The following is a 16,279-nucleotide window of genomic DNA, read 5'->3' as shown; positions in this document are numbered from 1 at the left end:
GTCAGCGTCGGTGTAGGCGGTGATGTCCGCGGAGGCGGAGGCTAATGACGTGATGCCCAAGTCCATGAAGCCATGAACATAGTGTAGGATCCGCTTTGCAGCGGCCAATGAACATCCTGAGGAGCATGCATGTGTAGACAAACCTGTTGGATGGTGTACTGGATCTCTGGATGTGTCAGAGTGAGGTACTGCAGAGCGCCAACAATAGAGCAATATAGCGCAGCATCCGAAGCATGAGAACCATCAGTGGCAGAGAGCTTGGCCTTCGTGTCGACAAGCGTGGCCGCGGGTTTGCAATTAAGCATCCTAGCACGGTCAAGAAGCTCATGAGCTTACTTTCGCTGATGAATAAAGAAGCCATCAGGACGGCGCACCACCTGAACACCGAGGAAGTGGTGCAAAAGACCCAAGTCCTTGATGGCGAACTCAACGTGAAGACGGTTAGTGAGCCGACTGAGAAGGCCAGGCGTGCACGCTGTCAGGATGATGTCGTTGATGTAGAGAACTAGATATGCAGTGACGGCGCCCTGGTGATAGACAAATAGCAAGGCATCAGAGCGTGTAGAACGAAACCCCAGTTGATGAAGGAACGTCGTGATGCGCTGGTACGAGGCGCGAGGAGCCTGCTTGAGCCCGTATAACGAGCAAGAAAGCAGGCACACATGATCTGGAGACGTTGGATCAACAAACCCCGTAGGCTACTGACAGAAAACCTGCTCCTGAACGTGACCGTGGAGGAAGGCGTTGCAGATGTCCATCTGGTGTACAGGCCAGACACGAGAGACCACAAGCTGGAGGACGGTGCAGATCGTGCCAGGCTTGACGACTAGAGCGTAGGTGTTGGTGAAGTCGACGCCAGCATGCTGGCAGAAGCCCCAAACAACCCAACGCGCCTTGTAGCGATCGAGGGTACTGCCGGAACGGAACTTGTGCTTGAAGACCCACTTCCCGGTAATAACATTGGCATGTCGGGGTCGGGGAACAAGCTGCCAAATCCGGTTCCGCTACAATGCGTCAAACTCCTCCTACATCACATCCATCCAAAGCGGATCATGAAGAGCGGATCGTACGGAGGACGGCAAGGGCGATGGCGTAGAGCTGGATGTCGTGCAGGCGTACTCGTTCAAAGGATACTGCGAGCTCGGCCAAAGAACGCCCATGCAGGCGCGGTGACCGGGCCGACTGTAGAGGCCGCGGGTAGTGGAGCGGGAAGCACCGACGCTGCGGGTGCAGCAGACAAAATTGGTGTTGTAGGTGCAGCAGGCACCCGCGCTGCAGGTGCCGTGGACGAAGCCGATGGTGTGGGTGCAGCGGGCAGCCGCGCTGGAGGTGCAGCCGGCGACGCCGTAGGTGGCGCCAGGGAGCCCGGAGCGGTGCTGGGAAGCACATCGCCCAAGCTGGAAGAGGCCGCAGCCGGCGAGCCGTGTTGCGGCATGAAACCAGGGACAGGCCAAGGGCCGCACGCGAGTGGCCTAGTGAGTCGCCATCAACGGTTGGTGATGAAGAAGCCGGAGGCACTTACTGAAACGGAAACACACACTCGTCAAAGTAAACATGCCAGGATGTGAACACGCAATGGGAGATAGGATCATGGGACCGATATCCTTTGGAGTTAGGAGGATAACCAAGGAAGATGCCAGCGATGGAGCGTGGAGCAAGTTTATGCGGAAAGATGTCAACCACACTAGGGTAACACAGGCACCCAAAAATGCGCAGACCCTCATAGGAAGGTGGCGTACCGAAGAGTAAGTGGTGTGGTGCATAGTTCTAGCAAGGACGGCAAGGCCGAAGATTGAAGAGAAGAGACGCGACAGCGAGAGCATCCGGCCAGAAGCGGGGTGGCATGTGGGCATGAAAGAGGAGGGTGCGGACGCAGTCGTTGAGAGTGCGAAGGACATGTTCGGCGCGACCGTTTTGCTGGGAGGTATATGGGCAAGTGAGACGAAAAACTGTGCCATGGTGCGAAAGGAAAGAACGAAATGCGAGATTGTCGAACTCTTTTCCATTGTCAGTCTGAAGAGCAAGAACGGGATGCCCAAACTGCGTGCTGATATAATAGTAAAAGGCCGTAAAGTGGAGAGCGCATTCGACTTTCGTCGCAAGGGAAAAGTCCACACATAATGGGAGTAATCGTCAAGGATAACAAGATAATATAGGAAGCCCGAATTACTAGCAACTGGAGAGGTCCACACATCACTATGGATTAACTGAAAAGGAAAAGAAGCAATGGTGGTGGAACCAGTAAACGGAAGGCGAACGTCTTTGCCGACACGACACACATGACAAGTATGATCCTCAATCTTATTACTACTGAAACTAAAACTCCTAAGAATATGACGGAGAGTGACATGGTTGGGACGACCCAGACGAGCGTGCGAGAGGTCGACGTTGGCGGAGAGAGCGACTGGAGCTGTGGTAGTGGAGGACTTTGTATGGACCGAATAGAGATCCTCGTCGGGGCTATCACACCGGTGGAGTACCATCCTGGTTCGAGCGTCCTTGACACAAAAACCAAACTTGTCAAACTCAACAGTCACAGGATTTTCACGAGCAAGATAGCGAACAGAAATAAGATTTTTAATGAGGTCGGGTAAAACAAGAATGTTAGATAAAGACAATGGCGTGGAAGTAGAGGGAAACAAGGTGTGCCCAATGTGAGTGATCGGGAGGGTGGAGCCGTCACCGACAGTGATACGGGTGGTGGTGTTGACGGGAGAGAAGGAGGTAAGATTACCAGTATCCGCAAACATGTGAGCGGTAGCCCTAGTGTCCATGTACCAATCACCGCCACCGGTATAGGTGTTGGGTGAAGGCACGTTGTGAAGCGCAGCGAGGAGCGATGGGTCCCATGGTGCGGGAGGCAGCGCGACTGGCGGTGGAGGAGGCGTCGTGGGGTAATTGTAGCCGCCGGTGAGCAGCGGTGGTGGAGCAACGTACCCGACGTATGGCTATGGGGCAGTGAAATACGTCTGATGCGCCGGGGGACGTGTCACGGGGAACGACGGCGTCGGGGCCCAAGGGAACGACATCGAGTGCGCGTGCACTAAACCCGTCGAGGGCTTGTAGCCATCGGCCCCGCCATCGGCCCAGGGCGGGGTGGGCTGTTGTTGGTGCTGTTGTGGACGAGGGGCTCCACCCGCCTGCTGCGGCTGTTGCTGATGACTGCCGCGGCGACGCTCATTGGTGGGCGCGGGAGGCGGCGGGGGCGTGTCGTAGGCTGCGTGCGGCAGGGGCAACAGCGACGGTTGTGGCGAGGGTGCGGGGCGCTGCTGCTGCTGGGAAGCAGCCGGCGGTGGAGGAGGACCATCGCGGGTGGTGCCGACGGTGAGAGCAACATGCATGGCCCTGCTCTTCACCTGCTTCATGCGGCGTTCTCCAGCTGAAGATAGGCATGAACTTGGCGAAGGAGGGCTTGGTGAAGAGGGAGAGATTGGACACGGTGTTGCTGAGGTCCTTGTTGAGGTGATGAGGAGGAGTTGTCCTGGTGGCACCCAAAGAACTCTTGCTGCAGAAAAACGCGACCCTGAAGGCAATTGTCGGTGAAGAGCTCGTTCAGCTTGGTCCAGACGGCGCAGTCATCGTCACCATCGTGTACGACCGTATGAAAGAGGTTGGGCGAGCTGGTGAGGAAGAACGAGCGGATGAGCGTGGCGTCGATGGCGGACCACTCATGATGGATGGGCACGAGGCTAGAGTTGACGGTGTCATCCACGTGTCCGAGGAGGTTGTACTCCCGGAACACAAGGGATAAATAGGTCTTCCAAGCATAGTAGGAGGAGTTCGTGTGGGCAAGACGGACAGGAACCCGCTCATGGATGTTGAGGTTGCGGATGTCGTCGGCGATGGCGCAATCTAGGAAGGCGCACGACGGTGGTGGTGGCTGAAGAGGAGGCGGCGGCGGCGCAATCTGGAGAGAGGCACGACGGCAGCGGCAGGTGGAGCAGCAACGGCGGCGCAATTGGGAGGAGGTGCGACGGTGGCGACGGGTGGAGCGGCGGCGGCAGCGGCGCAAGGAGGGCGCGGCCGCGGCGGCGGCAGGCGAAAACTAGGGTTGAAACCTAAAAAGTGATACCGTGCATGATGATGGAATAGTACAAATGCCCGTGCGTTGCACCGGGCTAGAAAAAAGTGCAGAAGGAAGGGGGGTGTTAAGCAAACCTTTCAAACCATATCCTGCAAGGGTGAATGGAGATGTTATGAAAACTTGGCCTTGCAAGCCGACGAAATCACATTTGTCGAAGTTGTGACAAAAAAAATGATGTTTGAAAATGCTTCGGGACCGGGCGGAGCACATCTGGAGGGAAGGGGAGACCAAGCTGTCGTGGGTCACGAGGAGAGAGGAGGAGGATGAGTGTCGTTAGGAGGAGATGGAGATGGATGGAGCACTCTTAGTAAGTAAAGTACATGGCTGGGCTGCTCACGAGGTTGTGTGTCGGCAGACACGACATCGTTTTGGCAGCAAGTGGTGGGTTAGGGTGCCATTGATGAGCTCGTAGACGGCGTGCACCGCATGCGTGCAGTTGGATCTTCCTGTGGGTGGCCAGCCATGGCGTCTTCTTCCTAAAATAAAACAAACCCGCAACGAAGTCCTCTGCCTGTCCGTCCACGTGTTGAGTGGTGGCTCACTCATCAGAGATTGTTTGTGGATCGTATGTCTAACGATGGTGCCACTTACATCTCCCCCTCTACTTTGCCGGCGTAGGGGTTCGCTCTCCGACGATCGATGGTTCACCCTTATGGAGGGGCAACAACGTTCTAACGATACGGCCAACAACACACAACACAATGATAACAGACAACAACAACAGAAGCAGTTCCGACGCTGTTTTGAAGAGAGCGGCAAGCCTTCCCCTCGCGCAAGGGAGAGGCACCGGCATTTCCAGAGACCACAACAACAAGAACAAAAACCAAACTCACCAATAAGAGTTTACACGCAGCCTAAGGGCGGGCACGACACAAACAGGTATAGCATTGACACGTACATCCGACACAGGGCAAACACGTTCCGTTTCAAGGGGTCGCAAAAGCCCGGAGTTCCACCGCGGGAATCGGTCGGTCCGGTTCCGCACACACACGCCCTCCAAAGCCACCGACACCCGTTACACTGCCTACAAACAAGTTTAAGGGATACATACACACTGCCCCCCACCATCATGTCAGGGGTCACATGGAGCTAAGCTCCTTCTGCTTCAGTTTTTACTGCTACTCTACTTGGGACTGCAGGCCTCGATCTGCTGCTCCAGCTGCATCACAACAAGAATCGCAGATCAATCATCAAGACAATACCAATCTGTAGATTATGGTCTACATAGTGAGAAGCTGAATGCCAAAGGCCAACATAGGACCGTAAGGAGCTACCTGCATCATGGTCTGGAACTTGCTGCGCACATCATAGAACTCACTCCTAACAAGGGCCAACGCCATGAAGCACCTAAAATAATAAGAACATAACACACCGTCAAATTCTGGAAAGGCTAAGCGAACTGAACTGAAATGCTTCAGAAATTGTAACCCCCTGTCTAGGAACAAAATAAATGAATAACTAAAGCCACCTCAAAATTCAGTCATGCTATAAGCAGAAGTTCATAACCAACGAGTTATAGGAGGCGAATTTAGACAATGAACCAAGTTCTACAAATCACATGATTGCAGACAAAGTGAACAAGTAGGTCAGTTCTTAAGAGTATTTCTTGGTATGAGCTAAATATAGTGCCATACAAGACAAAGTAAGCTGGCAGGTTTACATGAAGAATTTGAACAATACAGACAGTGGAGAATAATTACTCTGCAGCATATATAGTAAGGTACTGAGTACTCACCCTTCTTTGCTTTTTGCCTCATAGAACTGACGGAAGTGCATGGAGGCGAGCTTCACTTTCTGAGCGCCAACACTGAAAAATGATAAACAAGCGCCCATCAGGAAATTAGAAATTTCTAAAATCATTTAACTCTGAGCATGTTGATACTTGATACACATAAGCAATGCCAAAATATTATGAGCCTTGGAAGCAAGTCAACAAATAAATGATCACAAAACGATGAAGTTTTCGATCCCAGGCCATAAATCATTGGCAAGAAAACTGATAGTTTCGTTGCACAAGACACTACTAAACTTGGCTCTTCTACATATGGATATAGGGCGGGGCAAACGACGTGAACCGTGTGCCCATGGCATCGACACCCAACACCAACAAATCCAAATAGAAACAACATTGGTGCCATGGACAGATCAGAAAAAACATTCATCGGAGTTATGTAGAATAGCAGATCATTATATACCAGGAATTTTGCAAAACTGGAAAATGACAGTTATTCCCTTGCCAAGCTACACTAATGCCATTGGCTAAATAGTATATTCGTACCACAAATGTTCGCAAGTTGACACAAACAACACGCCCACTGCACCGACACACTTGAATAGAAACAACAACGATGCCGTTGACAGACCAAAAAACCACCATTCGGTTACGTAGAATAGCAGGTCATTAACACCAGAACTGTTTACAAACCGACAAAAAATATTCATCGGCGGGAGTACACAGTTCCATTGCACGAAACATAGCTAAACTCGGCTCTCCTACTTATAGCTATACAACAGCAGCAAACGACAGAAACTGCATGCCCATGACATACACACACTGCACCGACATATCCGAATAGAACAACATCGATGCCGTAGAAAGAGCAGACAAACCAGCACTGTGTTACGCAGAACAACATATGATCAACACCAGAAATGTTCACAAAACGATAGATACTTCCTCGCCGGGCCAGGATATTGCCATTGGCCGCAATACCGACAAATCCTTTGCACCAATTGCGACTAAACTCAGCTCTTCTATTTATGGCTACACGACACCACAAACGACACAGCGGCATGCACCGACACACCTGAATAGAAACAACATCGCAAATTCCGTTACAGGGAACACAGCTAAACTCAGATTTTTCTACTTATGGATATACGATAGCCGCCGCAAAAGACACAAGCAGAATGCCCGTGACGCGGACACCACACCAGCACACCCAAATAGGAACAACATCAACGCTGCGGGCAAACCAGTAAAACAACCACTGGTTGTTCCACAGAATACCAGACCATTAACACCGAAAAATGCTCGGAAAACAGCAGATATCTCCTCGCCGAGCCAGGATTATTGCCGTTACTGGCAGTAATACCGACAATTCCGTTGCGGCAGCGAAATAAACTAACTAAACCCAGCTCCTCTAATTAACACACCGTGGTGGGACACATCTGAATCGTACGAAGATCGACGATGCAATGGAGAAACAAACGCACAGTTAAAAATGAGCAGTGGGTGGGGGTGAGGGGGAAAGGATTTTTGGCATGGTCACCTGGAGCTGCTCCCCTTGAGCTGGTGCACGTGCGCGTCCACCTTGTCGAAGTCCACGGCGGGCTGGTCGGTGAACAAGCAGCAAAGGCAAAGGCAGACAGGATCAGAGGCGGCTCCACGGCCGAGATGGCAAAAGCAGAGGGAGATAGAGAGAGAGAGAGAGGATACGGACAGCAGCGCGGCGATGTCGGCGATGATCCGGTCGGCGTCGTCGATGAAGAGGGTGGCAACCTCGGCGACGAAGCCCGACGCGCTGCCCCCTCCTCCAGCGACTGCAGCTGCTGGAACTGGTCGTCCACCATACCCTAGATCGCAACCCCAGAGTCAGCCAGCCGAAACCAAAACCCAGAACACGACAATTCCAAACGGCGGCTATATGGGGAGGCAGGACAATCCTCGGCAATTCCAAACGGCGGCTAGATGGGGAGGCAGGAGAGGGGGCTCACCGTGGCGAACATGGAGGCGAGGAGCGCGTTGAGCTGGGCCTGGAGCGTGTTGGCCGCCATGGAGAGGCGCGTGGGGCTCCGATCCGGAGGTCCTGGAGTCCGCCGGGGCCAACACGGGGGCGCAGAGCACGCGCGCGCGGGGTGAACGCCGGCGGAATTCGCGGCGGTGACGGATCCCACCTCCCCTCACTGGATCTGGTCCACCACGAGCACCAAGGCGCCCTTACTCCGCGCTCCTTCTTCGCCTCGTCTCCAGCAAGTCCACGCCGCGCCGCGTGCTCGCGGCCGGCGCTAGCAACCGATGTACCCACCTGAACCTGTTCGACTGTCCCGTCTTCCACCCTCCATCAATGCACACGAGCGCAGCAAGGATGGCCTACCTTGCCTCAGCACGCACCCACGACATCTACCTTCTCGTCCCCCACCGCGGATTTAGCCGCCGTCTCCGTCGTTATCGACAAGGGCACCGCCCCTCATCTTCTCGTCCTCGCTGCGACTGGATAGAGGATTGCGGGTTGAATAGTGTGAAACGAACGGATTTTTTTGTAAAACTGAAACGATATCACAGACATCCACTTACAAAAGGACTGCGAGTTGAATACCAAGAAATACAGGGACTTTTTTGCAAAATAGCCAAGGACGTACGGCAGAAGCACTACGTGCTTTATTATTAGGGGAGATTGCATGATGTATTGATAAGGTGCAATTCCACGCATATATGACGTATAAGGTGGGCCACGGCCTCACTATACAAAACTAGGAGATCCGTCTAATATACAATATGCACATAACACATATACTCAAGAAAAACATTTATCACATTTCTAAAAAATATTATTTTTAACACAATATAGACGCAAGTGTTCATATAAACGTGCATACACTTAACTTTATGAACATACACGCACACCCTATTCATGTGAGCACCTTCGAAACACTGAGTCAATATGTCATCTTGAGATTTACGAAGTCAATATAGACGTCCCGTTGCCGACTGAAACGTCTCTTCTCAATAAATACACATGGCTGGAAATCTGAAATAAACTTAAAAATAATGCAAACATCAGAACTTGAACCCTAATAGACTATGGATACCGCTGCTTCTTTAACCATGTTTCAGATTGTCAATTTGTTGAAAATTTTATCGGATTTTACGTTCCACCCCGAGCTTAGTTAATCCGCGTCCCAGAAAATATGCTTATACAGAACCTACAAAATTCAGGTTCCGATGTATTGCGACGTGGAGACTGCTACAGCAGATAGGTAGACCATCTGGCCTTGTCGCCCAGAATATGAAGGTTTCAACTGGAACCCAGCGCGTCGCCACGTAGCTGGCGTCGACATGCCGTTGTTTTCGACGAGCCGGGAGGAAGCCTCCAGAATCGCAATTATCAGGGAGCTGAATCTTTCGAGAAGCCAAGAGAGGCACACCTGTTGTAGTCGACAAGATTGATGCACACTCGAGGGATGGAAATCCACAAGTCTTCCAGCCAGATCTCATGGTCCTTGTCCGTTTGATAAGAGTAACCGGAGGCCAATGGTATATGCATCCGAAAGGAGAACAAATTAACGGAAATTCATATGCATATGCTGGATGATGTAGCATACCCCATGCTTCCTCATTTTTTGTCCCCATTATCCTATGGCAAAAAATCATTTTTTGTCCCTATTATCTATGGCAAAAAAATCATATGACAGGGCACGCGATGGTCAACCAATTGGTATAAAGATACATACAATGCTGACATATACAGACAGATGTTCCATAATAAAAAGTAATTTAAGACATTTATATTAACTTTTTTTAATGCAAGCTATCATAAAAATGCCCATTAAAGAATAAAAAATAAAAACTTTAATACATATACATCTCTACTTTTCATTCTAACTTTTCAATTCCGCTTCCTTATCCGAACTTACCTTTTCTAATCTAATCCTTAAGAATCCTTAAGAAAATCTTTCAATTCCGCTTCCTTATCCGAACTTACCTTTTCTAATCTAATCCTTAAGAAAATTTTCTAATCTAATCCTTAAGAAAATCTTGAAGCTATGCATTGTACCATAAGAATTGATGGTTTAACAACTTGATGTAACTCGGCAGGACCGCCCTTTTTTACACTTCAAGCCAGAGCAACCACAAGGTCTGTCCCTTGTTTGTTAAGTTTCAAATCCTCTCTTTCGCACCTTCCCGTTCTGTCAGATTAAGAAGTCCAACTTCAACATCTAGTAGAAAAATAAGTCCAGCTTCATAGTTCAAACAACAGAAAGGAAATATGTACAGTTTCCTGACAACGCAGAGCGCACATAGGAGTGAAGAACACCACGACACTTATTTTGGCGCTGTATTTCAGATTTTCAAACGACCAAAACTATTACAAGAGGAACGTACCAAAGTAGGGAGTATTTGATAAAAGAGCAACGGAACCACGATAATTCGATTTGGCACTCAGATTAACCCATACAGCTACCATACAATTTACTGGCAGAGGATTACCCACAACACTTGCTGGTACTTCTAGTATTGCTTCTACTTCTACGCTTCTAGCTGAGAGGCGGGCAGGCTTGACAAGTAGTAAAAAATCTACCAAGCCTGCACTCTACACAACCATGAGAAAGTACAACCTGTACACACCAACAACAATCGAGAAACTGTACAGAGAACAGATGGACGCGATCACATTTAGACCGTCGTCACATCACAATCTCATCTTCCTGATGAGACCAAGGTCCTCTCTCCGGAACCCTGCCGAACCAATGGTTTTGCAGGTGGAGGAAGCCTTGGGCTCCCAGGAGCAATGAACTCGGAATCACCACTCGGAACTGGTTCTGGCTGCTTCGTGTATGTGAACTGCAGGTCCTTGTTCGCAGCCAAAGCCAGCAGCTCAGACTCCTCGAGGCCCCTGGTTGGACCAATGCTACACCTATCAGGATTATGCTTGGCAAGCGCATCCCTGAACTTCTTTATCTGAAAACAAAATTGCCACCATAGTAAGCATATCATCAAATGGTGTATAATAAGATGTTTCTTCAAATTCAGTACAGAATCTTCGATCCTCAAGAGTATTACTAAGCTCATAGTTACACTAGTTCCGTTACGCTATAGTTGTGCTTGGCAAGCGCATCCCTGAACTTCTTAAGAGTATTACTAAGCAAGCTCATAGTTACGCTATATGGAGGACTTCCAATTTCAAAGCCTTGAAAGGTAAGTTTGGGAGGATCTCTTGGAACTTAAAACATAGTTTGTTTGTTTCCGACTCCTTTCGTGCCCTACTATAATTCACAGGAGGCTGAAAGTGCACATGACCAGATTAGTATCTTACGGTTGCGTTAGTACAGCTGAAGCTGCAGAGGCGGCCCTGGGCTCCCCTGTAGAACCTGAAGAAGGGCAGCACATGGACATGGAGGCTGTAGCACATGGACTTGTGTTCCTCGTAGTTCACTTGCAAGAACAGCACATCTGGGTTCTGCTCCCCAAACTGGCAAATCTGCATAGGGAAATACAATAATTTAAGAACAACGCAAAATAAATAAATTCATCACACAACGGTGGAACTCGAGAACTGTATGTCAAAAATATTTCCGCAGCCATGATTCTTACCTTTGGGTGGAGGGCACGGCAGCCGCCGCAGCCAGGGGAGAAGAAGTCAACAACGACGAGCCTGTCGCCGGCGTTAGCCAACGAGTCGACGAGGTCCTGGGCGGACTCGATCTCCCTCATGTTGGGCTTCAGACCCTTTTCCCACCACTTGGTGGATTTCGCAAACGCAAGGTTCATCTGCGGCAAAACAAACCAGCTCAGCACACCGCAATAGTTGGAGATTAGTTGCAAAATAGCAGAAAGTCAAATATAGGTGTTCAACTATGCATGCAGATGAGATTCGGATAGGATTTATTATATCGCCGAATATAGGTTACGACAGGGAAAATATACGAGTATATACGATTATGAACAAAACAAAAACAGGGCACCGACGATCAAAAGAAATTGCAGCCAACAAAAGAAATGAATAAACTAGAACGGAAAATTAAATTTACCTGCACCGGTGAGGAGACAAGATTCCGGGGAACGAGCTTGGATCTCCTGGGACCGACCGTGAGCCTAGCGCCAAGAAACGGGCTTTTCCTGCCGATCCGCACCGCCGCCGGCGCGCAGGGCGACATGCGGGCCGCCACGGCGCCCCGCCGCCGGGCTCCAAATCCTGCGGCCCGGGTGCCGCACGGAGAGACCACGGTCCCCTTGGCCACCGCCTGCGCCGTCGCCATAGCCGTTCGCCGTCAAGAGAGAGAGAGAGGAGGAGGAGAAGCCGAGAGGGAAGAAACGCAAGAGAGGAGAGGAGAGGAGATGCAAGAGGGGGATTGGAAGCGGCGAAGAAAAGTAGCGCCTTTTAAAAAGGAGGCCCACGGATAAAAGCAAGCAACGCGAAGTAAAAAAAAGCCGCGTTTTCTTCCCTTTTGCTGGTAAAATGTCGCCCGCCGACTACTACCTGCCGTCCGACGTATCGGTGGGGCGCCGGATGGTCGCCACGTAGGCAAGAAGCTTCTGGTCTTCGCTTTTTTTCGCAGGTGCGCAGGACGGATATGTACCGGATAAGGATGATAAACTGGGGCTCACGCGCCCGTAGGGGTAGGGAATGGAGACGCCACGTGTGGGTTAGGGAGCTGGGCGTAAACAGTCGGGTACTCGTGGCAGTTTCTTCTGGTCATGGATGAGGTTGGGGCCCCCACGTTCAGCGAGTAGTTGCAACGGGATGGGTCACCGCTGAACCATGATCGGTCGGTTTTGTTCTGGTGGTACACATCTTTCCTTCCGCTCGCAAGGGTTGAACCGTAGGTGTAGTATACGTCGACGACCTAGGTGCCACACAGAGATAAAAAAAGAAAAGAATAGACACACATCTGTTGCATCTTTTGATTATTTTCAACATTGTCCCTCTGAAAATAACGGTCCAAATGGAAGTAACTAGCATAATACGTGGTTTGGTTTTGTTTGGAAAATCGACCGGATCAAATTAATGGATAAGAAAACGAGCTGGCAAAAGAAAGCCATCTGCACAATTGCTAACCATGCTTAGTAGTACGCAGGTGCTAATTTTTTTTGGATGAGCTAAGCGAGCAGCTAGACCACTACTATTGATAGTAAACTGGTTTGGATATGGATGATATTATGCGGTGAGCTTTTGACGGCCTCCTATTCATAGTAACCCAATTCGGATAAAGGATGGCTTTGTGTGGTTGGATGATAGGGCTATTATACACGCACTTGTAGCTCTCTATTCATAGCTGATAATACGATGAACATGAATACCTTGAGTTGTCTACTTTAAGGTCAGGATGCGTCTTAAACTGATTATTGGCCGTAAATACGGTCGCATCACATTTATTTTGCATTCAAACTATTTTGTAAGTGTTTGTTTCGAAGTCATGCCTGAAGCCAGCTATCTGGCGAGGTTTGGCAAGTTATAATCGTTGTCATTCGCTGCAAATATACTATATATATATGTGCATTTTCTTATTTTTGAAACAAACCTACGTGCAAATTTAAGTCTGAAGCTGAGTTGTGTCTCCTGTTGGGCCTTGTTGGCTGTTTGCTATTGGGCCTGGTTTGTAATCCACGTATGACATTAGTCCACGACACAAAAATTAGCGGTGCAATTGAACCTTGGGACTCTTCGGAAGATCCTGATCGTATATACTGGAGGCGACATCGACAACAGATAGGGCAGTAGGGCATGGCAGGGTGGTAGCACCCACCGACGTGCGGCGGCAAAATTGATAAATTTGACCTGCGGACGAAAGTATTCTATAAAATGAACCGCGTTTGAAAAAATTCACGAAGCTGATCCTTTTATGTGACGCCCGACAGCCAGACGTCATATTATACAGTGTGGCGCCTTTGTCTTAGGTGCCACATAGTGTAGTGTGGCGTCTATGTCTTAGGTGCCACACTAGGTCTCAGGCGCCACACAACGTAGTGTGGCGTCTATGTCTTAGACGCCACACTTGGTCTGAGACGCCACACAACGTAATATCAGACGCCACACAGTGTAGTGTGGCGTCTAAGGTAAAGGCGCCACAAAAAAGAGTCAGACACATGATTTTTTCATGAATAGTTCATTTTGCGAATTAGTTTCGTTCTTGTGTTAATTTTTTCTATTTTGCCGCGCGCGGCGGCCTTCGACTAGCGAGGCGGCTACCGGCAATGGCGACTTGGCAAGCCTGCGGGTATGAGCGGACCAACAGATGGCGTATTTGTTATCGCTTGAAATTGGACTAGATTAAGTATGGGAACTGCTAGGAATCAAACTACTGGTTCTCGACTTTCCATCAGACCAGAGAGTGGTTGTACGATCTGATTTGGTTGGAGCGTTTAGATTGAACTCGGATGCTAGTCACGCTACTAGTGTGTGCATGGGCCTCAATGCAATTAATTCTCATTTAAAGCTTGTTTGATAGTTTGAAGGAATGGGAATGGAAATTTATAAGAGGGAGTTTGTTGGGGGTTAGGCTTGGAAAGGAGGCAATTAATCATAATCTCATGTTTGGTGCCTGCTGGAAATTGCTTGTGGGAGTTTAGCAAAAACAAATTCCTTCGTTTAGTCCGTGAGTCAAAGTAATAGAAAAAGGCGATGACACGTTTGTTTATATACAAAACTGAACCCATCCTTGTTTGACGCAACGGACACACTATATTTTCTTTAATAATTCCCATTCACCGCTTGAATTACCAGCCCTTCCCTGGGAAGAGATTAGAGGCAGTTAGCCCCCTCAATTCATCTTCCTTTTCCTTTGTCAATTCCCATACCCCCAACCATACAAATGATTTTTAGTCTCTAGCACTCTCAATTCCCATTCCCTAGTCCAACTTCCTTCGAACCTAACAGGTTGTTAGTACTCGATTTGCTTCCTACCAAGTGCATCCGGTTGTTGTGCTTCCGTGATTGGTGTGATGTTCCATATTTTTTGAAGATAACGTTGATCAGTCATGATTTGTTGCAAATAAAATACATCTAGTACAACAAATATGTTATGTTACTAGTTTTCTTTTGACTTGTGGAAGCCTGCACTTCTACATAATTTAGTTTAATATATATACTCGTATTTTTTCTTGATATACATTTTTACACGATGACAACCTACCTTTTGTGCTATGGAAACATTTGTTTGATCGATGGAAGCAAAACCTTCAAATAAAATGTAGTCCAATATTTTTTAGATGTGTTTTTATATGATGACAAAAAGCTTTTGTGATACGAAAATATTATTTTTATAGAAGGAAGAATGAGGTTAAAATTTAGTATAATATTTTCTAGATGCATTATCTTAGGGGGGAAATTAGATGCATATTTACGACGAAGAGGTAGTTTTTATTTAAACATTCCTCTTCAATGATGTAAGCATACACTTTCAAATAAAATTTAGTCCAATAATTAATTTCAAGGCGTTTGCTATAAGCAAAATTTGTTACCATAGTTATTTAATTTTGCTTCCTACAAAATTTAAAGTTGCTTCAGTTATACAGAATTACAACACAATAAATTTTTGTTTCCATCAACAGGAGAATCAGCTTCCCTAGTTAAAGATGTTTGCTTAATTGATGTGTTGGAGCAACTATGAAATTATCAGGATATTGCTTCCACCAAAAAGAAAAATATTCTCGACCACATATTTTGTTTCCGTCAGCCAACGAGATTGCATCCAAGACAACTAAGATTGTTTTAGTTTGTATTTTGCTTCGGACGTAGAAAATTTGTGTGATTTTTACAATTAGAAAATTAATGATGTAACATTAGTTTTTCGAATGAAACGAACATTTGCTATCAAGATGGATTCCAAAAGAGGGGAAAATGCTTCTGATGAAACTAGTGTTTGCTTCCAAAAGACTAGCTTACAAAATAAACAAATATATATATAGTTTGATTCTTCATTTGCTTCCAAAATTTTGTTTCGGATACAACAAGAAAAGGAGGAGGGTTAGGTTGTGCCGTCTGAGAATGAAGCCACCACTGTCAACCTCGATGGCGACAGTCGATGCGTGCGCGGAGGACGTTGTTGTGACCATGGAAGCACTGGTCTACCTTGCCGGTAAAGTGAGGTCTCTAGTCTCGAGACACAGTGATGGGGTCATGGAAGCACCCGCTGCAGCGAAGAAGAACATTAGGTGCAGCCGTCCCTTCCTGTTGGAGTGCTTACCCCATTGGTGAAGGGAGCCACAAACACATCAATGGAGTAAACAAATCATGGAGGTCGGGAGGGGCAGGGAAACAGATCGAAGCAGACGGCGGGAGGCGTAATCAGAGATGACGACACCGATTCGGTTGATGACAAGATCGGTGCACCTGACCGCTGTTGAGATGGCGGCCATGGACGCCTAAATCCGATATAGTACACGGGCAAGGTCGCTGCATGTCATTACAGAGTGGGTCTGTGTAGGGGATTAGATCTTCTAGACGGGGTGGATGGCGAGCTTGATGTGAGGTG

The 16,279-nt window shown here is 48.4% G+C and overlaps 2 pseudogenes across 1 annotated transcript; both read right to left on the bottom strand.

Annotated features, from left to right (window-relative positions):
* Positions 1-5,098: 5,098 nt before the first annotated feature.
* On the bottom strand, positions 5,099-7,891 carry LOC123450567 (annotated as a pseudogene).
* A 2,296-nt stretch (positions 7,892-10,187) lies between these two features.
* Positions 10,188-12,172, bottom strand: LOC123448746 (annotated as a pseudogene). The gene is made up of 4 exons (XR_006631924.1): positions 11,837-12,172; positions 11,400-11,576; positions 11,122-11,286; positions 10,188-10,766 (listed from the first exon to the last, which is right to left on the bottom strand). The product of XR_006631924.1 is annotated as a thioredoxin-like 1-2, chloroplastic (transcript).
* Positions 12,173-16,279: the final 4,107 nt, after the last annotated feature.

This window comes from Hordeum vulgare, chromosome 4H (genome assembly GCF_904849725.1).
Source record: "Hordeum vulgare subsp. vulgare chromosome 4H, MorexV3_pseudomolecules_assembly, whole genome shotgun sequence".
NCBI lineage: Eukaryota > Viridiplantae > Streptophyta > Magnoliopsida > Poales > Poaceae > Hordeum > Hordeum vulgare.
This window is presented reverse-complemented; position numbering and strand designations above follow the sequence as displayed.